Source organism: Solanum stenotomum, chromosome 11 (assembly GCF_019186545.1).
Source record: "Solanum stenotomum isolate F172 chromosome 11, ASM1918654v1, whole genome shotgun sequence".
In the NCBI taxonomy this organism is placed as follows: Eukaryota; Viridiplantae; Streptophyta; class Magnoliopsida; order Solanales; family Solanaceae; genus Solanum; species Solanum stenotomum.
Window position 1 is genome coordinate 2,713,053 of NC_064292.1, and position 25,131 is coordinate 2,738,183.

The 25,131-nt window shown below is 31.9% G+C and overlaps 3 pseudogenes; 1 reads left to right on the plus strand and 2 right to left on the minus strand.

The window, feature by feature from the left end:
- The window catches only part of LOC125844182 (putative disease resistance RPP13-like protein 1), a 21,006-nt pseudogene extending 3,473 nt beyond the window's left edge, over positions 1-17,533 (minus strand).
- LOC125844184 (putative disease resistance RPP13-like protein 1) overlaps positions 1-22,650 on the minus strand; it is an 85,018-nt pseudogene extending 62,368 nt beyond the window's left edge.
- LOC125844479 (uncharacterized) lies at positions 3,331-5,505 on the plus strand (annotated as a pseudogene).
- Positions 22,651-25,131: the final 2,481 nt, after the last annotated feature.

A 25,131-nucleotide genomic window follows, 5' to 3' on the forward strand; every position in this document is an offset into this window, starting at 1 on the left:
AAATCCAAAATCTCGAATTAAGAATAAAGAAATCCAAATCATTCCATTGGCACCTTAGTGGTCTATATAAGTGCTAATTAAACACCCCACATGCTCTGATCTCTAATTACAAGCATATATATGATAATCACTAATTGTTTATTAGTTTTATCATTTGTTTTGTATTAATCTTCAAAACAATATATGGCATGTAGATAAGTTTGTCTCCTTTTTTCAGTTTAATAAGCAGTAGACTACAAATATAAATTAAACTTATACTAGCAACATGGCAAAAAATAAGGTATTTATTGTACTTTACATATTATATATATATTATATATATATATATATACATATATATATATATATATGTGTGTGTGTGTGTGTGTGTTTATTTATTTACATTAAAAAAATGTTTAATGCAAGATACCACATGATTATGGTTCTTGATCTATTTCAAATCAAACAAGATACGATACTAAAATACTAACTAATGTGAATATTTAAAAAAAATTGAACCAACTTATTATATAGGCATTTGTTAAGCTTTTCGATCTACTTGTTATAATTTAGATTTTGTTTAATTAGTTAACCATAATTAAGTGAAAGAAGTATATACACAAACATATATTATGTATATATTGATTTAATATAAGCATTTGATACAAATAAGGAACACTTGAATGAAAATAACGAATAAGATTTTTACGTATCACTCTTATAAGTCAAGCCTTTTTTTTTCCAATTCGATGCTCAATATCTACATTGGAGTTCGACTAAATCCGGATCCACGCCGGGAAGTTCCATGTTGGATCCTGCTAAATTCAGATTCACCCCAGGAAGTCCCATATTAGAGAGTAAAATACTCCTTAACAAAGGTGACTCTGTATTCAAGGGGACTCGACCTAAGACCTCTGATTAAGGATGAAGGAGTACTTACCATTCCACCACAATCCTTGATAAGTCGAGCATTATAGGGATGGGAAGCCCATGGGAGAAGTGGCCGAAGTGTGGAGATACCCAATTTTGGTATCATCGTTTGTGTTTTATATACTTGCAGCATGTAAAACCTATAAGTCACTTTGAAATAAATTCAAATGTACGATGTCTGAAGTCAAACTTATCAAAGTCATATGTGTCTAAACTTAAGTCATAAGTGATTGAAGTTCAACCCTTTTTACCCGATGCTAGTTCAAACAATTTTTCTTGAAGTTCATACACATATAATTGAAGTTTAATTATTTTTACGTAACTTCAAACATTTTTATCTAAAATTATTATGAAATAGTTAGATACATAAAAAAAAAATAAAATTAAAATTTGAGTACACTTAAATAATATGGCCTGGTATAAAATGGTGTGATATTTAGCACAACTCATATGAGTATATTACTATGCTGATATGAAATAAGAAGATGGGAACAAAAATATTCAATAATTAGCCTGGCCCATAAAGGAATGGTGTAATGTTCAATAGTTAGGATATTTATGAAAAATGAAAGTGAACTAATAATTAAATATTATATTCAGAGAAAATTCAGAATTGCAAAAAAAATAAAAATGGTTAGTTTAGTAAAATACATTTTAAAATGAGTCGTAATGGTGGTGATATAAAGACGTGTGAGATATTGGCCAATGATAATTGTGATTGGCGGAGGCAATTGATGATCGATGGTTAATTGGTTATGATACTTGACGATAGAGGTTGATTGGAAAAGATGAAGGCTATAAAGGTAAGTAGTGGTTGTGACTAATAATGGTGATTGGTGATGAAGGAATTGAAGGTGGTCGGTGCATAACAGTGATAAAGTCATTATTTTTCACTAAGATGATTAATGAAGAAACAACAAACACGTGAAAAAGTTGATGAGAGTTCAATATCTACTATATATACATAAAAAATAATTTTTAATTGTATATAAATTAAGAGTAATATAATTTTCCATCGAAAAAAATTCAAATAAACTCTATCGACTGTACCTAGCTCCACTCCTTAGTGGGGTGGAGTCTAAAATGAGTAATAACAAGTGGCCTCTTGATATTTATTCAAACTATATACATGATGAGACATGATATAAAATGACATATCCTAGGTACACCAATTCAAGAAAATTAAATTATATTAATATCTTTTTTATCGTATCAAATTATGGGATTATATTAATATCTTTTTTTTTCTTATCAATTTATGGGATGTATTTTAATTAAATACTGACATTTTCTTATGGTATGACTTAGAAGTTTTATCATAAAAATGACAAATATTTACATGTCTATAAAAACTTTTTTATTAAGAAAAGATGAGATTGTTGAAATTTATTTTTAAATATAAAAATTAATATTTTTTGAATATATTAATAAAAATAATAATATCATATAAAATGAAAACACGTACTAGAAAGTTTGAAGGTTTCTTCGATAATACTATATTGAATTTCCTTTCCTTTAATTGGAATCATTCTATGCTGACACTTTTCTAATTTGGATGGTACAACCTATTATTTTACCATAATATATCGTATTATATTGTCTTGTATTATAATATAAATATAATATTTGAATTGATTGTATTATTTTTTATTGTTATATAATTTTCGATACTAACAATTTAAAGAATCAACCTATGGAAAAAGTAAAGATGTAGAGCTATCGTAAAAGGATATATTAAATGATAAAATATGATTATTATCATCTCAATTTATGTGATACTTTTCTAATATTGCGATTCAAACGAGTCTTTCTTTGATCGTAATTTTTTCATATATTTTGAATTTGCCAATTACTTTAACTTATAGGAGTAATACTTTATACATAGCTTCCAAATAAGTAATTTTTTATTTCAGAAAAAAAATTCTACCCAAATTCAGAATCTTTGACTCATGAATATCAAATTGTGCCATATAAATTACAGCAACAAAAATAATAAATAAAGATAAAATAAAAAGAATAAGATACCAACACGATCACATCAAATCAATTATAAAACAAAACATATATATAAATATACATAAATATTATATTTAAACTAACGATAGAACACAATAACAATAATAATAATAATAATAATAATAATAATAATAATAATAATAATAATAATAATAATAATAATACATGTACCAACCATTCAAACAAGATGTTATTTTCTTTGTCCTTTTCATCATGACTTGGTCATTAATAATATTAATTTAAACAGCTGTTACTCCCGCGTATTTGACAATTTCCATATTTTTTCTACTTCTTTATTTATTTTGTCAATTCTTGAATTGCCTTTTTTTTTTTCTTTCTTAATTTCTCCACAATTTTTTTCTTCTTTTTTTTTTGTGAAGAAAATAATTGTGAGGATAATGGAAAAATCCACCGGAGTGGGGAGATGGTGGAAGAGGGAGGAGAGTGGTGGTGATCGGTGGCGGAGTTGCTGGTTCCCTCATTGCAAAGTCTCTTCAATTTGATGCAGATTTAACTCTTATTGATCCGTAAGTTCAATAAGTTTTGCTAATTATTATTATTATTATTATTTTGATAATCGTGATGTCTGAGTCAACTTGTCTGCACCTCAATTGATTTCATATGGTATTTGGTACTTCCACTAGCACAAGTATGGCATAACTTTGTCCATCAAGCTTGGATTCTTCAAAATAGAACAAATTGGAAAAAAGGCCTTCGTAGTAATTACTATCTCAGAAAGTCACTTACTTTGCTTAAGAAAGTTGGAATCTCGAAAGAAAAATGACTTTATGAGATAAAAACTATTAGTTGAGTGATCATCTGAGAAATCAATCATTGTGGTGTACTTCAATTTGGTTCAATGTGTCTTGATTAGTCAAAACATGTTAACAGGAAGGACTATTTCGAGATACCATGGGTGAGCTTAAGAGCAACGGTTGAGCCTTCATTCGCGGAGAGATCATTGATCCACCATAAAGATTACCTCGCTAATGGGCGTCTCATAGTGTCTGAAGTCACGAATATCACCAACAAAGAAGTCTTGACTGCAGATGGACATCAAGTTACCTATGATTATCTTGTGGTAGCCACTAGTCACTACGATCCCCTGCCTGTAACGAGAACAGACAGATTGGAAGAATATCAAACAGGTATATATATACATATTACATAGCATCAAAGACTTCTTTAAGATATCATTCATGTGCTTAATTCGTTTGATTTACCATCTTGTCTGCTTTCCAACGAGCAAATTACTTGGACGTATAATCATATGAAATGTTTATGCTCGCTAAGTTTATCAACTTTTTGGAAAATGATAAAAAGAAGCTAAAGCATTTGTGTTTTGTATCTGTTGAGCAAAATCTTTATTTGTAAATCGGCTCCTCTGGCAAGTTTAATTTCACGAGGTTCAGCCAATTGTTTTGATCGTGGCTGCTTTACACTCTTACGAGATGTACTAGTGATTAAATCTTTTCTTTTGTGAGCATCCTGTTAACGTTGTAGATTACTACTTGATATTACTAGTCAAAATGGCGCGATGCTAGACTGCTTTTGGTGTCCTTTTTGGACTATGATAAAACAAAGCTAAAGCATGGGTGTATTGTATCCGTTGAGCGGTTCCTCTAGCAAGTTTTCACGGGATTTAGTCAATTGTCTTGTCGTGAATGTTGAGATGTACTAGTGATGATATTACTAGTCAAAATGTTGTGATGTTCGACTAATTTTTGCATCATTCTTGTTGTTGCAGAGAATGAAAAGATAAAAGCAGCTGATTCTATATTGATTATTGGTGGTGGTCCTACTGGTGTTGAACTTGCTGCAGAAATCGCTGTTGATTTTCCTCAGAAGAAGGTAACTTTAGTGCACGACGGATCTAGATTACTAGAGTTCATCGGACCAAAAGTGTCTGACAAGACTTTAGAATGGTTAAAAAACAAGAATGTGGAAGTGAAATTGATGCAATATGTAGATATGAGTAATAGCACGAACAACTCGGGTGGAAACAAAACATATTTCACCTCGTTTGGGGAAACTATCAGAGCGGATTTCCATTTTCTTTGCACGGGAAAGCCACCGGGTTCAGAGTGGTTAAGGGAGACGTATTTGAAGGATCGAATCGATAATTTTGGAAGATTGAAGGTTGATGAAAATCTTAGAATCAAGGGTCACAAAACATATTTGTTGTTGGTGATATAATTGATATTAAGGTAAGCACTAAACTGCATATCTCTTATTTCTTGAAAATGTTTCAATTGAATTCTGATGCTTCTTTGCTATCAGGAACTTAAACAAGGATATTCGGCTCAAAAACATGCTCTAGTGGCCGCGAAGAACTTGAAACTTTTGATTAGCGGAGGAAAAGAAAGAAAACTTGCAATATACGAGCCTCGACCATCGCCTAAGATCATCGTTTCATTAGGAAGGCAAGATGCAGTAGCTCAATTTTCGTTCACGATGATCATTGGATTAGTCCCCGGGATGATCAAGTCTAAGGATTTATACGTTGGGAAAACAAGGAAGAAAATGAGCCTTCAATGTCACGACCCAATTTCTCAGGTCATGATGGCGCCTACTATATGACCCACCAGTAGGCAAGCCGACCCATATCCCGGAACTAGAAGTAATGGGATGTTAGGGTAGAAAACCAGCCAATCAACCTAAAATAGTAATAAATATAACAAGAACATGCAATGAACGGGCGGAAGCGACTAGACATATATACACAAAATGAATTCCTCCCAAAACCTAGAAGTCACAAGTACAGAGCTGCTAACAAAAGTACAAGTCCTAAAAGTGGACTACAGAAACAAGCCGTCTAAAAAGGCAAAAGACAAGCAAAAGTAAGTACAGAAGGAGATGGGCAAATCCAGGACGTTGTGTGCTCACCCTTGCCTCCGACCACGACCGCAGCTAGCTCGAATCAACGTCGGTAGCTAGTACTCGGACCTGCATCACGAAAATAGAGGCAGAGTGTAGTATGAGTACCAAAACAGCAGGTACCCAGTAGGCATCAGGCCGACTGAGCAAGATAAGCAAAACTAAACTGAAATGCGAATAAAGGGTCACAATCAAGGGCAAAAGAGTAGTAAATGTAGGTATGTACACGAGCGTACAGGCAACAAAGACAAGGAATCTAACTAACTCCGCCGGGCTCCCATAAACCCGATGGGTACGCTCGTGCACAATAAAAGAAACCACCTGCACGGACCCCCATAAACCCGACAGATACACTGGCAGTTGAAGTAAAAGAATGGAGCTAGAAGGTCTATCACAATATTACCAATTTCCGGACTTTAACTGAACCATTCCCAATTATATTCCAAGCTCTCATTACGTCCCGGACTTTAATCGGAACTTCTACAACCTCCAAAACCTCAACCTACAGATGAGAGTAATCAAAGACTAAACTGAAGCTTCAGTAAGGAATTGGGAATGCACCACGTGCAAGCTGGACCACGGACTTGAACCGGGTACTATACCTAATGAGTGTTGTATATGGGCTGGACCACGGACTCGAACCGGGTGCTGTAGCCAAAGGTCGGGCACGGGTGGGCTGGACCACGGACTCGAACCGGGTACTGTAGCCAAAATCAGATCACAGGTAAACTGGACCACGAACTCGAACCGGGTACTATAGCTAAGCCTGGACATAAGTAAGCTGGACCACGGACTCTAACCGGGTGTTGTAGCTAAGAATCAATATCCAACCATACGTCGTGGGAAATATCACCAAACCGATTACCATAATAATCATTTCAGTCCGACCCTCATATACCCCAAATCGTCGAGGAAGTATCCACAAGTGAGTAAGCTAGACCACAGACTTTAATCGGGTATCTGTAGCCGATAGAAAAGTAGGGCATTATGGATACAAGGTCATTGGCTGATTTACCGCCTAGCTAAGGCTCAGAATATCAGACTCAAGTCTGCTATATCAGTCTACAAAGAGCTGACCGTCCGAAATGACGTCAGAAAAAGTTCTACTGCCCAACGACATCCGAAACCTCGCAAGTCTATGGCAACACTAGTCTATGCCTAGACTAAGGCCAAACATACTTCAAATCAATATTATCATATACACTACAAGGTATGGATGTTCAATAATATCAAGAGTCATGCTTTCATAATCCAACAATTTCCCGAAATAAGGTCTAAGGCAGGAATTATAGAAATTTAGCATGCTTGACACCCAAACCCCTCCATACTCAAGCAAATCAATAAACAATTGCCTAAACACGCTCAATCTCACGAGGGGAAAGCCATAGCCTACCTGAAAGCCAATCACGCGTGCTCCAACTCACGGTACCGAAGCTTTTCCCCTCCGAACGGTCTCCAAATGCTTCCCCACTATCAAAAGGTTAATCACCTCGTCATTACGAATATGTTGACACTAAAATTATATTTTTCGGAGACGGACCCAAAATTGGGTCTAAAACGGGATTGTGGGACCCACAATGGGAATCCCGAAAATGAATCCGTGAAAATGAATCCGTGAAAATGTCCCAAATACCTTACTAAACTAATACCCCAAAGTTTAGCACAAAAAGATGCCTAAAACATAGCAAATCAGCCCCAACAATTAAAATCATTAATAAGTTTAAACTTACGACTTGGCAGCCCCTTGATCACCAAATTTTGGAAAAACGAGACCCTTCCAACCCAAACAGATTGTACCACGACGATCCTTGCGAAAAACTCTACAAGTTAGCCTCAAGAATGACTAAAAATGGGCGTAAGATGATCAAGATCTAATCTCGCGTTTCTGAGCTCACCTCTAGATTCCCCACGAAATTCTCTTGAAATTAGCCTTTTGAATCACCTAATTTGAGCTTAAAATGGAGGAGATATCTATGTTTGAAGATGAGGAAAAAAAAAAGGACGAAAATTGTCCTTAAATCTGGAAATTTCCAGATTTCAACAAGCTGCCAGTGGTGTCGCGTGGCTCTGCCACGTCACCACCGCGTTAGAATTCAACAACTCTTCAAACTTAAATTTCGATGTTCCAGACTCGTTCGGAGTCGGAAAAAAACAAACCATATATGAAATCTGATTGGAAATGATTTTCGGACTCAACGGTGAAGTCGGAATTTCCATTGGAGATCGCTTCGATGAAAAGTGGGTCCCACACCCAGTATCGTTTTGAGCCAAATTCCACAACGGGCATCTAAAGCCTCGGGAAGTGAACAAAGGGTCGTTCTAGACCAAAATTGATATTCCAAAGCTAACCTAGCTGTCAGAATTTTCATCTGAGCACGTCTTCCAAAAAGGTTGACCAAAGTCAACTATAGGTCAAATTGCAAGGGCAAAAAGGTCAAATGGCCCTAAACTCCTACCGATTGCCTCGATACTCGTGTTGACCATGCTACTAGCCAAATTTGGCCATTCCGGAGCTGATGGAATCGTCAGAATTTTATTCTGAGGTCTTTTACCTGAATTTATGACCGAAGTCAACTTTTCAAGTTATGAAATCTCCAAAACAGGGAAACGGGCCTAAAACCCAAACGAATGACCAGGCGACCGAACAGTCAGTGCCAACAAGTCATAAATGACTTGGGGTCGCTACAGGAACGCTCTAAACGATGGAATGAATGCTTTAATTTAAAAATGACCTGGAGGGTCATTACATTCAACCTAAGTAATATATATTGTTTCATTCATGAAATTTAATACCATTTTGAGTGTGAGAAAATGGTGTCAGTTCATGGCCAAAATTTGAGTTCTTCTACTTACATTTGAGGGCTATAAACATTTTTTAGTTGTTGTAGTTAATGAGTGTAAGATTTAGTTATTTGGGTTTTTTCAAAAACATTTGCACTTGTATATCCAATATAACTCATATGAGTTGTGGTGAAATAGTTGAGATTTTTCTACCCTTAATTAGAATTTAGGAGCATAAGCCGTGGAATGGAAAAAATCATGTCAAGAGCGCCCCCCGTTGAAATGTGCAAATCCGAATTTAGTCGGACTCCAATGTGGATACCCAACACCGAATAATATATCCACTATAAAATATATAACACGTTGCTAACTACGAAAATAATATACATATCCATCTTCAGTTGCAATTGTTGTTCAAAATCATCTAATCAGATCTCCATCAAATGACTTCAAATTTTATAGAGACAATCTCTTTAGACTATTCCAACAAATCTAAACAACACTTCAAATTTCTCTCTCTCACACACACATAAAAAAAAAGACACGATTTGAAATTCAAATCCACTTCTTCGAGCTTATTCAATCATCGCCGGTTATCTTTCTAATTTGATTTTCTGGACACAAATCGTACAAAATCAATACTCTAACCACTAGTTGAGTCCCAAACATATTTACAAATCGAGTTTATCAACTTACAAAAGAGGCTTGAACTGGAAACATGAAATAGTATCAGCGATACAATGATTTTAATCGCCCTTCTTTGATAGCCGCATTTCGAAGACTTGCCTATAACAGAAGACCTGAGTTCACTGTGGACGACATAATAGCTTTAGCGGGAAGAACAAAAAAATAAAAAAGAACTCGCGAACAGATGTAAATAATAGCAGCAACATCTTAGAAGCACTTCTTGTGGACAATGGATGGACCAGACTTGTCGTACTCGCCCTTCAAAATCCACATCTGATTAAGCACATAACATGTTCAAGTTAGCAACAACATGTACAGTTCAAAATAAAGTTTAAAATTGCAAAAGTATATGCAATAGAAGATATCTGAAGACTGTGATTTTATTACTCGTTGGATAAACACCCTGCAAATGTATATCTGAAGCTCTTACATCAAGCATTGCCCTGTGTAGTTGTCTGGTCACTATCCAAGAAATATAGAATTATATAACATCTAATTATTTTGACAATGGCAGTTGCACTTATTTCCTAAAACTTGTGATCGTTATCCCTGATTATCTTTTAAAAAATTTAGATTCTCTATGAAGCTTAAATATAAAGCTATGTGTTTGATGATGAGCACAACATCATCATATATCATCATATTATATTATATTAAAAGTGAGAAGGTTCAAATTACAAAGTTGAATTACCATTTTATCCCTAAAATAAATCAAAATAATATAAAACAATAAATAATAGACAACATCCTTTAAAAGTTAAATAATCATTTTAAAAGAACATAAAAAAATTAACTTATATCCGTCCTTCCTTTTACTCTCACTTAGTTCTCTTCGAATTGTTAGTCAATTTTTTTGATGAGTTATTATCAGTTTCACCAACTGACGTACGTGAAACGTGACCATCAAACTTCTCTCCAATAAGTATATTGATTCTCTTAAAGTCCTGTCATATACTAATGTGACCCCTCAACTTCTTCCTTAACTATATATGTAAGTGCAAAATACACACAGGGATAAAGTTCAAGCAATTGGATAATGTCTATTTGTCCAGATTTCTTTTAATGGTAAGTAAATAGTATGTATATTACTTATATATTTTTTGCATGTATATAGTACTTAGTTAATATTTTAGATTATTGTCTTTTCCTGGTCTTTCTAATATTTCATATTTTTAATAGGGAAAGCATGACAAAAAGCTATATTATTAGAATAACAATATTAATTATATGTAGATTGTGAGAAAGGATTGTTGGAGTTGATACTTCCACTATATTGTCATATGTTAATATCAAGTTTCTTATTCTTGATTGATGGGTACACCTTCCACCTGATCTTTTATATAGCTTAAATCTTTATGAAATATTGAGTTGTTCAATTTTGCAGGTTTATACTATATCTAATCACTCATTCAACAAAGAAGTAATTTTATTAAGCTATCTGCTCATCAATTTCAGTTTGTATTTTTATCACTTAAAACTTTATGTTTATACTGCAGTTATTAGTATGATTTATAGTGAATGTGCTACATGGGTTATACGTGCAATGCGCGTGAGGTGCGAAGTTTCAAAGTATAATGTTGAATTACTATTTTACCCCTAAATTAAATAAACAAAATTATAAATATTTAATTAATTAAGTATTTTATATATATCTATATTATTTGTAATATCAAACTTTTCATGTACCATATAACCATTAATTTTGGTAACTTATATAAATTGACACAAAAAAGTGCAGAATTTTAAGAGTAACATTAGGAAATAAAATATAGATTATTATAATTACATTAGATAATAATGTTTTCCATTTCAATATTTGTTTTTTCTTTCAGGTTTTGTGTTCCTCAAATTACGAGACCGAATCAATGATCTTCTATTCCTTTAAGGTAAATCTCAGAAACAATTTTTGTTTTGTTTCCTTTCTCCAATTTCAGGTGAAATTCATGTAAATTCTATTTTATGTTAATAAATTTTCTTTTCTTATGTCTCTCAATAATATTTTCTATGTAGTACTTAGTAAAGTACTGCTTGAACTAAGGATCCATGGTAAACAACCTCTCTATATTTACAAGGTAGAAGTAAGGATGCATATGTATAAATTTTTTTAAGATATCACTTATATGATTATATTGGATATGTTGTTATTGTAGTAGCATTTTCTTATATGTTTTCATTTTCCAAGGATACTTTATGGTAGCAATTTCTTTTATTTTTAAAAATAATGTGAAATGAATAACTAGCAACAGAAATTCAATCATGTACAAAATTTATAAAATAGTAAGAAACAATCTTGCAACGCACGCTCCTAGAAACTAGTATTACTAAAAGTGGGAAGCTCCAACCTTTAAAGTTGGATTACCATTTTACCCCTTCATTATATTAAAATGTTATAAATTATTTAATTAATTCAATAGTTAAAATAAAATTATAATTCACCCAAGGCTTAATTACATGTTTCAAGTTCAAAAACAAAATTCTATGTGTTTAGAAAAACAAAACGTCAAAACATTTCAAATTCTTGGCTACGTTAATTTAGAAGCAGTTAATATTTAAAGGAGACTACTTTTTTAAATGTTGTCATACTAAATGTTATTAATAGCTAAAATAACGACAAGAAATAATAATTTCTCATTTTACAAGCTTTCCAAAATTAGTTTATACATTTCCGGAATGATTATAAATAATTAAAAATAAATAATAGGTATATAATTTAATAACATAATTACTATAAAAACTTGCAGTAGCTTATGACTTTATATGATTTTCTATAGCACTAATATTATAAGTTTAAAAATACTTTAAAGAGAAAAATAATTTTAGAAAGAGTCTTTTTCACTACCCCATTAACTACACATACATACAATGTATGTTATTTATTTATGTCATTTATTAAATTAATAAATTTATATTATCTTGAGCTCGTAGTTATAAAAATTTGGCAAAAATTGAAGAGTGATCTTTTCATTATTCAATACATATTATTATATTAGTCAATTCCTCCATATATCAGCTCACACTTTTGCATTACTCTTTTTTTACTCAACATACTTCCTTATTCATGGTTAGGTAAATATATTCTACTGATTTTTTCTTCTCTTCCTCTTATTACAATTTTACATTTTTGCATTCCAATTTATTGATACTATTTTTCCTAATTTTGTCCTTCCTTTTTTCAATAGAAGTTGTTGTGTGAAATCCATATTATAATGCAAAAAGGAAAATTGATTTTATAGTGTTTTCAAAAATATAGATATAATTGTTGTTAAGAATTTCAAGTTTTCTTTATATATACATTGTTGAATGTTGATGTATAGATTGAAAGTTTCTCAATGAATTGGGAAGCTCCAAAGTGAAAAGCTGAATTACTATTTTATCCCTACACTAATTCAATGTTTGGAAGTTCTTTTCAACTTCCAACTGTAGGTTAGAATTTTATAAATTGCCAGATTAGTAAATCATGTTAAATTCATTACGGTTCTATTCCGGAGTTTCAATACTGTAACGACCTGATTCCGTCGTTAGGGAAAAACCAATGGGGAAAGAATTGGGGTCAGAAAACTTTTTGATAGTAACTTGAAATTTTTATTAATTTCATGCTGGAGTTAAATTCATGAATTTTTTGTTTTGTTCATCTTCCAATTGGAAATATGAATGGTTATGTTTGCCCTTAACAAAAGGGGAAAAAATCATATAGATCTATATTATATTCTATTTTGTATATAAATATTCATAACAACTCTAAGTGTTCTTCAATCTTATCCTATGAATAGTGACATTTGACACAATATTGTACACATTTAAAACAAATTGAAAAAAAAAAAAAAAAAGAGTATCTCTATGCTCTCTTCTCTTGTCTCTTTTTATTTGTTTTTTTTCTTCTAATGTTTATGTTTCTTGTTTGTTGTTATTGTATAACTTTTTATTGTTTTATGGTTATTAATATTGAGAATTTACATTGGTTAGTTGTTTTGTATACATTAACCTAACTTATGGTATTTTAGTATCCTCATTTGAATATTGTATTTGTACAATGATTAGTTATTTTTACTTTATGCACTTTTAGTCAATTTTATAATTAAGGGTGTATTCTTTTTATTAGGAAGATATATGTACTTTCTATCGTAAAAATGGTGGATATTTTTTTTAGTAAATACCAATAGATTTGAAGGGGATAAAATAAGTCATTTGCAATACAAAAATTATATGAAATATTTTGGGATAAACGTGCAATGCATGTTTCCAGAACTAGTGATTAAAAATGAAAAGAATTAACAAAAAAGCAAAGTGAAGTAAACGGAAATAAAAAGCTTCCAAGGGAAAAGAATAGCTTACATCAGTTGAAGAGCCATTCGTTTTAATCATCACATGCATTCCCTATTGATGTTTATGGTGGGAAATTGAGCAATATTTGGCCAGTATTCCCCCTTGTCAAATTCTAGTAGTGGTGTGAGCAATGGACATTCTGAAATAGATAGTTTAGAGAAGGAAGAGGGCATCCCTTTTACTGGAAGAGATTGGAGCTTAGGGAAATCATAGATGGTCAGTTCAGAGAGGGAGGAGGGCAGTGCTGATTCAGAAAGTGATTGGAGATTACGGCAAAAGAAGATCTCCAGCTGAGAGAGGGAGGAGGGCAGTGCTGATTCAGAAAGTGATTGGAGATTAGGGCAAAGGGAGATCCTCAGCTGAGAGAGGGAGGAGGGCAGTGCTGATTCAGGAAGTGATTGGAGATTAGGGCAATCATAGATGGTCAGCTGAGAGAGGGAGGAGGGCAGTGCTGATTCAGGAAGTGATTGGAGATTAGGGCAACGAATGATTTTTAGACTTTGAAGCGAAGTGAGGTGCGAAAGCTGGCCTTGAGGTAACTTACCAAGAATTTCTAGATATTGAAGAGAGGTGAGGCTTTTGAGATGTTGGCTGCTTAATGTTTTCACATTGTTTATTCTAAGTGTTTGAATAGAGGAAGGCAACTCCCAATTCTCACCACCAACAATCTCTTCGTCACTGCCATCATGTGAGATGGTTAACTCTTTGAGATAGGGGAGTCTCTGTAAACGCCACTCCTTTTGTCTGTTCACCAGTTTCTTGCAATTGTTGATAAAAAGTAGTTGTAAATTGAAGGGCAATCCTTAAGAGATGGAAGGAGTTCCTGCATACGTTCTGGCAGCCACTTCAGCTTCTTACAGTAGATGATTTTCAGTGACGTCATCTGGGTCCCCCCACATGCCACCGAAAGTTTTTCAACATTCTCACAATTCCAAATACGGAGACTTTCAGTGGCAGTAGGAATCAAAAACCTAGTAAGGTTGTGGCAACGCCCTACACTCAAATAGCGTGCTGTTGGGAGCAACTCAGGTGATATATCATCTATACAATCACATTCATCCAGTGTCAAATCCTCGAATTTCAATTTCTTGCAACCAGATATCCTTATTCTCTTCAAGGTAGCGGGCAGTAGGCTAAAAGGAAAGGAGGTAACAGAGTTACAATCACGTATTAATAATTCAACAATCTCCTTCGTTCCCTCAAGTTGGGATCTAAACACTTGAGCATCATCAAAAACCTTTGGACAACCAATAACTTCAAACCTTTTTAAACATGAAAGTTGGATGGGTGTCTCCAGACTGAGTTCAGGGCAATTTTTAATTAAAAGCTTCTCAAGTGTAGCGAACTCTCCACTTCCTAGTACGTGCCATTGCTTCCACATCGGCATATCTTCAAATTCAAGCTTCTCAAGACAGTTAAAAGGCTTTTTGGAGGACCAACTGCCATAGAATTCTTCTGTCACCTCTGTTATTCCATGCATCCCTTTAACGGAAAGGATTTTCAAAGAAGGGAGTTGTCCTAGTGCTGGCAAGGAATAACAGTCCGTGCAGTTATCAATAGACAATTTCACCATCTTAAGAAACAAAGGATCAGCTAGCCAATTTGGAAATATTGTCCCTCTATATCCAGTGATTTCGACTTCTTTTATGTTTTTATGTGGGCGTAGCTCATCAAGAATGTCTCTTTCTGTTTGTGAATTGTCGGCACTACTACTTTCACTCCACTCCAAAGATAACTTGTCAACATGATTCTTCTCCCTCAACTTTGCCTTCACAGCTTCCCTTCTGTCAACCACATTTTGCAACTCTACAACTGATAGAGATCCATACAAGTTCTGTGCTTCACCCAAATCTTCCATTCTCCAACCACTTAGAAGAAACTTGGCTCCCACTAGCACTCGGAGGCTTTTCAACTTGCTCAGATGTAGCGGCATCTTCAAGCGAGAAGTGTTGCTTATGTCAAGATGACACAAGTTAATCAACTTCTCCATCTGCAGCGGTAGCTCCTCAAGATAATCACAAGATGACAGGAGAAGTGTCTTTAAGTTATACAATCCACAAACAGAATCAGGCAACTTTTTAATCGCTGTCTCAGAAATATCCAAAAATCTCAGGAGCTTTAATTTGATAAACAAGTCATTTGGCAACTCCTTAATATAATAATGAGACAATGATAGTACCTTCAAGGATCTTAGTCTTGGCAGTATGTTATGCAACACCCTCTTGCTTAGAGGGTGATAACAATTATTGACTCTAATACATGTCGGAAGCAATGTCCTCAGCTGCTCCAATTTGTAGAGGGGTGTCAACTTCTCAAAGTCACCAATTCCCATTGAATAAGATAAGTGCCGACTTTTTTCCAACATATGAGATCCTTGGCTCTCTTCCAACCTTATACAAAGTTTTGAAGATGCAATTTGGGCTAAATCATTGACAAGGTCATGCATTAAGAATTTCTCAATGTTCCTTTTAGAAGAATTTGGGACCTTTTCTAATAATGATCTTGATCTCAACTCGAGAAAGTATTGGTTGCCTGAATCTTCAATTATTTCATCTTTCTTTGGTATGAGACCATTGGCAATCCATAGATGAATAACTTGTTCTTTCCTAAATGGATAATCTTTAGGAAATATTGCACAAAAGGAAAAACATCGCTTTAAATGTGCGGGAAGATCATTGTAGCTCAACATCAACGCTGGTAATATGTCCTTGTCTCGCAGCTCCCATATTTCACTTCTCAGAATACGTTTCCACTCTTCAACGTCTGATTTGGAGCGTAACATGCCAGCTAGTGTCTTCAGAGCTAAGGGCAGTCCTTTGCACTTGGCTGCAATTTTTTTTCCGACCTCTTCAAGTTCCGGATGTCCCATAGGATCCATGTTTTCAAATGCATGTCTTTTAAATAAAGACCAAGAGTCTTCAGTAGACAAATTGTCCATGCTAATTTTCTCATTTGCCATCATCAACGCAACACTCTCTTTACGTGTTGTTACAATGATTTTACTTCCTATTTCTCCTTGTACAAAAATATTTCTCAAGTCATCCCACTCGTTGTAGTTGTCATTCCACACATCATCCAAAACAATAAGGAACTTCGTTTCCTTCAAGATTTCCTTCAATTTGACTTGAAGCTGATTAAGATTGTTGGGGACATCCTTTGAGTCAAATTTGCCAATTTCTTGAAGTAACCCTTTCTTTATTCTCAAATCATCATATGGCTCAGAAACACAATACCAAGCTTTCAAACCAAAATGGTTCTTCACCCTCTCATCATTGTATACGGCTTTAGCAAGTGTTGTCTTACCCAGGCCGCCCATTCCAACAACAGGAACTATTGTCAGCTTTTTCCCACTTGCATCTTCAGACAATAAACGGTCAATCAAATCCTCTATTTCACTCTTCCTACCAAAGATATCAGATTCATCATCCACAGAAGTTGAAGGTCTTCTAGTTTCTAGTTTCGTGGAACCAAAATACTCCTTTAAGCCAAGGAGACCAATTTGCTCTTGCAAATCCTTTAATGTTTCAATAGTGTCTTCCAACTTGTCCTTTATGTTAAGTAAAAATTCATCACTCAAGCAAAGGTTGAGGTCACTTACTTGCTTGCTGCTTGTTTCTGCAAAATTCTGATGCTGGCTTTCCACCTTAAGCCTCAAAGCTTCATAATTGACTTCTTCTATTAAGTTTTCAGCAGAGTCCACAGCATCTCGAAGCTCATTAAGCCAGTCGCTCACAGATGGATTTGATGCTTGCTTATTCTCTGCATCACTTAGCACAATCTGAAGACCACGCAACGTCATTTTCAGCTTATTTAAGAGCCGAACATGATGCTTATGCTTCTGAAACATGTTGAGAAGATCACCCTGAGGAGCAAGCCTATCAAAGAGAACATTCAAAGCTGAAGAGAGAAATGCACCACTAACTACTAAGCCAATCTCCATTTCTGAAATCTGCAAATCAAAACAAGGAGAACACAAAATGATTCTTTAAGAATTTTGACAAAATATATCTTCAAATAGTGTCTGTTAAAAGCTTTATTTTACCTGCTGAATGCTAAGAGTGATTTGCAAACAAGAATGACCTGTGATTTCTCTCAAATTCTCTCTTTTTTGATAGTAATTGGTACAATTATGTTTGCAAACTGTCCTTTTTCCAATGGAGTCTGGATTTTCATTACTTTTTCACTTCAATAATTGAAGCAGGAGACAAGGGTGGGTGTAGAAAGGGCCCCCAAGTAATAAATTTCTACAGACCTCATTATTACCGTGCTAAAAGGGACTTACCGTATCATGAATACGATTGGTGTAACGGTAAATTTATCTTCGTGTGACTTATAGGTGTCACAGATTTAAGCCATGAAATCAGATACTAATTTTACATTAGGTTAGGTTGTCTACATCACATTCCTTGAGATACACCTTTTTTCGGAATCATACTAATGCGGGATGCTCTCTATACACCAAGGTGCCCTTGCCCTATCCTCTGTATATTGAAGCATGATATTTTAATTTAAGAGCATAAGATTTAAAAGTCTCATTTTATTTCGTAAACATCGTGCTCAAGTAAACTAGGACATTTACATTAAAACAGAGTGAGTACATCAATTTGCAACCATATGATCTATTTTGTATATTGACTATTGAGTTATTATAAAGTAGTGGAAAAATGACTAAAGCTTGAGACAAGACAACACAAGTTGTGCCAAAAGTAATTTATAAAGTTTAACTGTCACCAATCAATTTTACCCATCTTAACTACACACCCAAACCAAATAAAAATCAATGAAAAGCAGGGATGAAAATGGAGCGTGGTAGATGCAGCCCGGGGTGAGGCAAGTTTGGACTTATGCGGTTGTGGGGTGGGGTGGGTTAGAATAGTCATCGAAACAAATTATTCTACACAACCACATGCACCACATCTGCAAAGCAAAATAAAGAACCAAAAAATGGTTTTAAAAAATTAATTTGAGAAGATAAATGTTTCTATCTTCAATTATTAAAGGAACTTTACTTTACATATTGATGCTAATTATAGGTCGCTTGGTAGCTTGTTTGCAAATGAATTATGTAAGTGTTAAATTCTGTATAAGTAATATCATGTTTGTTAGTTGGTTAAAAGGTAAGTTATTCATATATAAAATTAATTAATATGGTATTTGGTTTACATTTTAGAAATTCACACTAATACAAATATAGATTAATATGAGAGAATATATATATATTAGAGTATTTTATACAGAATAAAAGATTAAATAAGTAATCATTATATCATCATCATATCATATATATTATTATAAGTGGGAAGCTCCAAAATGAAAAGTTGAATTACCATTTTATCCCTACACTAGATATAAATTTAATCAAATATCTTAATAAATAATAATAGTTTAATTATATAAAGATAACATTAAAAGTCCAGTAACTATAATTTTAAAATATAAAACTTATTAATAATCATATGCATTGAACCGGATAAGCAATAGATGGTTCATCTGCCAGTAATTATTATAGTAGCAAATTTCCTCAGTATTAATTAGAATACAACCTTTTCACATTCCAACATTTATTAGTTTGATTGAAGCTTCTACATGTTATATTTGTTCATCTATCAATACTTATTATAGCATATTATCTTACTCCCTCCGTCCACAATTGTTTGGCAGGTATACTAAAAATAGGTGTCCAAGATTAATTGTCAATTTAAACAATCAAGAAATAATTAGTCACTTTTTTCCAATTCTGCCCTTAATGATTGTGTAGTTCAATTGAAAAGTTATGTGGACTTTTGATATTCTTGATATAGTAGGGTTATATTAGTCAAATTACATCTTGTATTAAATTTTCCTTGAGGGATGTGCATGACCTTACCCTGACAAACAATTGTGGACGGAGGGAGTAATATGTAGTAATTTAGAATACAATGTTTTCTCAACAAAACATTTTCTGGTGTAATTTTTGTTCATTCTTTTTCTTAGTTTTTTTGTACTTGCAATGTATAAATCTCATAACAATGGTTGTACGTAGCTGCTGTTTGGAAGTTGGAAAGAACATTGTATCATACTTTAAGTCTTTTCGTCTCCAACAATAAAACTTTTGACTTTCTTTAGTTACCTAACTTAATTGATAATGAATGATCTTATCTATTCCATTAAATTATGCTCAATGATCAACTTATATAAATTCATAAATCAAGAATATGTATAACTATCTCCATTAGGGGAAGCAGTAGAGGAAAGATTTTAAAGAGTAAGTTCATTTTTCAGCTTTGTTATTTTCTGTGAACGTGTTCGTAAAAATATATTATTCTTGTTTATATAATATTTTATGAGTTTTAAGTTTTATAAATTATCAATGTTTCTTATATTCATGTTTATGAGTTAAAATCAAACTGATGTATTGACATAGAAGTGTTAGAGATTGACTTTTGGTCCTCTTATATGTCATACCTTTACCATTAGCTTTGAGTCTTTGCTTAGCTTGAAGTTGTTTGAAACTTTAATTTTTGATACCTTAAATTTGCTGAAGTTGGTAAAAAAGGAGTGGATAAATGAAACAGAATAGGTATTCATATATAATATTTTGGTGATATATGTTTATTAATGTTTTCCTAATTATATAATTAAAGTGGATGAATGAAACTACTCTAACCGTTGAAATCGGTAATCAAAACAACAAATGGAATACACATCAAGAACATTACTTATGAAAGAGTATCATGTAATATATCAATACATTAAATGTTGCTCAAAATATAATTCATAATACATTTTACCTAACTAGATAAATTTAGTTGTTTAATTTTGTATTTTCAAATAATATTTAATTATCTAATATCTTCAACGAAGAAGTCATTTGAATATATTTTAGCTTGTACTTTTTCACTTTATTCTATTATTCATTACAATGTATTTTTGATATGATTTATTTTGTATGAACTACTTGTATGGAACACACGTGCGAAGCATGTGTCCAGAAACTAGTATTATTAAAAGTGGGAAGCTCTTGTCTTCAAAGTTGATTTACCATTTTGCCCTTATACTAAATCATTTTTTATAAAGCTCTTGTCTTCAAAGTTGATTTACCATTTTGCCCTTATACTAAATTATTTTTTATAAACTAATTTTTATTTACACCATAATTAAAAAAAATCTTCAATTAAATTAGTTTTCAATAACATGAATTGAATGGATGATTTGAAAGTGGAGTAATAATACTTTAATTATCACACTTAATTCAATGATTTAATAGGGATTGAGGACAATCATCTTTCTTTCTTTCCCTGTTTATTTTTTGGTTTATTCATTTTATATTAAAATTTTGATCATTTTCATATTATATTAAGTAGAAACCTTCCAAATGAAAAATTGAATTACCAAATCGCCTATTAAAAGTTAAACATCATTTAAACCTTCAAGCAACTATTATTTCAAAAAGCTTATAATATAAAAATATAAATACACACATTTCATACAATAAAAAGAAAATGTTTGCATTTAATAATTATAATAACCATAACTTTATATGAAACGTTGGTGGTTCAATTATTTAATTGTTACGTTAACCAATGGCCAACCTTTCATTGCTACAGTAAGTACAAAGAAGTTGAAAAGTTGAATTGAATATTAATTAGTAAATTAATTCATTAGTAAATAAATGAAATGAAATTTCAAAGGACTGGGAAAAACATTATATAAAAGCTAAATGAGTTTATAATTTCCCATCTCCTCTTTGTAACTTTTGAGATTGAATGCAAATTATTTTATCTTCGATTTCATTGTTTTCCCTTTTTCTTTTTATGCCCTCTGATAGTTTGCATAAAAAAAGAGATGAGAAGTATATCAGAATGTTGATGCCAAATTAGAGTAGCTGTCATATTCAATTTTTAGTACTCTTAAATTATCAGCTATAATATAATATTTCAAGAAATCATGGTGAAACTCACCATCTCTCTTCCCTTTCAACTATCAGTAGTACACCGTTTTTTGTGTTGATTACTGGCTATAACCTTTTATGATCATTGCAATATTCAACTTTAACTCGAATATTACTTAAAAAGAACTCATTAATCCCTTTTTGTATGCATAGCATATTTGGTTAATTAGAATTATTACAATACTTTGATTACACATGTATTGGGATTTCTTTTGTTTGGGGGCTTTTGTTTCCATGCACAATTGTTAAGATTATAATAATTAGTTTTAAATTCTTAATAATCATATATTATTTGCATTTTGTAAATTTTAACAAGAAGTTTTAAATATTTTAAATATCATATCAAGTTTTTTGTTTAAATATTTCAGATTAGTGTTTTACTATTTGGTATGAGTATCACAATTCATTATCTTAATATTATATCACGAAACTTAATACTTAATGTTATTATGTGCAAATATTTAATACTAATACTTCCTTAAAGACCAACCAAAATGTCCTCCAGCTTCTTTAAGAGCTGAAGAGAGAAATGCACCACCAACTTTATACAAATTCAAGAGTTTACTTGTTAATATCCAAATTCAAATTGTCCTTTTTTTTTCTCTTTTCCATGAGGATGACTTTTCATACAACTAGAAGAGTCTTTTATCTCAACTGAATAATTGAGACAAAAGAGGAAGGATATTTTATTTATTTTGGGTGAGTGGGTGGGTGGGGGATGTGGACAGCCATATAGAAGAAAAAAGAATCAAAACTGCCCCTTTTGTTGATGAAAAGTATCACTTTTCACCACAACAACACTTTGTCTTCACAATGTTTTATTTTCATTTCTTCTTACTTTACTATCATGATTTTTTTATACTTGAAAACACGTCAAGAAGTTGGAAATTCGATAACACCAAGAGCTATGATAAAATAATAAAAGTTTTCCCTTGTAGTTGTTTTGTTATATACAAGATCAGAGATAAAATTTTCTCGTATTTAACTAGAGTTTTCGAGCTTGAATGATTGAGAATTGTGATAAAGTCCTCGACAGTGAGAACTAAAACACCCCATAGAAAATTATTACCAAGCAAATTCAGATTAGGTGAAAACTTATTTGTATTTGTTATTTACCTGTTGAATGCTAAGAGTAATTTGTAAACAAGAATGATCACTGATTTGTTATTGATCTATAATTGGTACAACTATAGTTTTCTACAGTCAACAACTGACAGCTATAGGAGAAAATAATAATTTAAATTGAATAATTGAGGCAACAAGAGTCTTTTATCTTAATTGAAAATAATTGAGGTAAGAGAGGAAGGATATTTTATATATTTTGGGTGGGTGGGGGATGTGGACAGCCATAGAAGAAAAATGAATCAAAACTGTCCCTTTTTTGATCAAAAGTATCACTTTTCACCCAACAACAACACTTTGTCTTCATAATGTTCTATTTTCATTTTTTCTTACTTTACTATCATTTTTATACATTTTATCAAAGCAGAAGGGTGAACATGTGCAACTCTAAACCGCATCCCCCTTTCTCAAATCACTGGCAAAATTGAAACAACAAAAATGCATGGTCTAGGTAGGCGTATTCAGAATGATAGTTCTATTTGTTAATTAATAAGATGGGCGGTCTCTTTATCAGCCAAAAACTTAATTGTACACTGTTTTACCCTATTCAATGAATATAGCTTTAGCTTTTTTCCAAAAGACTATTCATATTGGGTTGATGCAATTAAAATTGATGTGACACTATTTATCAACACTAAATCATTTTTTATTAGTATTATTTTTGTATTATATACAAATTATATATTTTTTATATTTTTAATTAAGTTTGCAGTATACTTAATTATATTTTATATAATATTTTTATAATATTGATTTTAAATTTTAAATTTGGTATATAATTTTTATCAATTAATTTTCGTTTGTATTATTTTTATATAAGATTTAAGTTAATTTTACTATAAATTATAAAGAAAATATAACCATTACAAAAATGAAAAGTGCAAATATAATATATTATTAATAAATAACACAATGTACTTTATATAATCGAAAACAATATACATTCAATAAAATAGTGATAATTGAATATCTACTCTAGGGGCAGCAAACAAATGGGTCAATTCAGATATAGACGATTAAAATGAGTTAGGTGAAAGTGGATAAAATATTTTATCCACCCATATTGGATTCGAATAAAAAATAAGTTAACTAACGAATAATATAGCTATAACTACTTTGCTCATAGTGTAGCAGGTCCCCTTGCATACCAAACAGGCTCCACTAGGTTTAAAAATATTCTTGAAATAAAAATGTTCTTGGTTAATAGTTTAGTTTAAAATTAGTATTGTCATCAATAGTTTGGTCCAAAAATAATCTTATTGTTACTTGATAGATAAAAACTGTTTTTTTTTTCAAATTAATAGATTGTTATTATATTCTTTCTATAGCAAATGTTTATCCTACTTCAATTCAAAAAAGATTAGAGCCCGTTTGGATAGACCGAAAAAAGTAGCTTTAAAGTCAAAAAATAAAAAATAGGGGGAGTCCTACTTTTGGTTTTTAATTATTTTAAGTTATTTTTAACTTTGTCAAACACACTCAAAAACTAAATATGACTTAAAAATAGGTTTGACCAACTTTTAAGCTAATCCAAACAGACTCTAAGAAATAAAAATATTTATTTTATTTTCTTAAAATTTCTTAATCGTTATTTAAATGAAAATTAATGATGAGTTACTATGAACTGATATATGTCATAAATTATGAGTTAAAAAGTACATGAAGTTATTTTGTTTTGACTGATAAAATTAGATTAGTTTCCTTTTTTGAACTTGGTCTATTTTTTAAAAAAAAGACAATTTTGTGGGGTCTATTACCCCTTATTTTTGTTATAAAAAATAATATAAATACCACCTTTTGTGCCAGCAACACTTTTAACAACATGTTTCTAAAGTTAAGAACATATATCAATTTGTTTAGATATATGTGCTTAATTCGTTAGATTTACCATATCGTCTGCTTTTCAACGAGCAAATTATTTGTACGTTTATTTAAATCGTACATTAACAATTATTTTCTACTCTTTTGTTCAAAAAATTGAATGTCACAAATTGTATATATGAATTGATTATATTGTATATAGTGAGAAATCGTGTAAAATTCTTATACAATGTATATGTGTAATTAATTGTATAAAAATCATATGTCAATTGTATATATGACAATCGTGCATGATTCGACAAAAAGGGTGTGCTGTAATTTCTTAATTTTTGGTGTAATCTGTTTGTATATATGTTTGTGTAAGGTTTGTATATTGTACCATGTTCATACTTTTGTATATATGTATAATTACATTCTTTTATACAAAACTAAATATTTGTATAAATAAACTATATTTGTATTTGTATTTCCTTGTAAATATCTATATATTTTTATGTGTATGAGTATGTGTATATGAATATGGTACTTAAATATACAAATATACAACTTTCTCAAGCAATTTTGTATATACTACCTTAATATACAACTCACTATATGCATAACTTCAAGTAATTTTGAATATAACTAATAAAATATACAAATTAAAATATACAATTATGATTTAG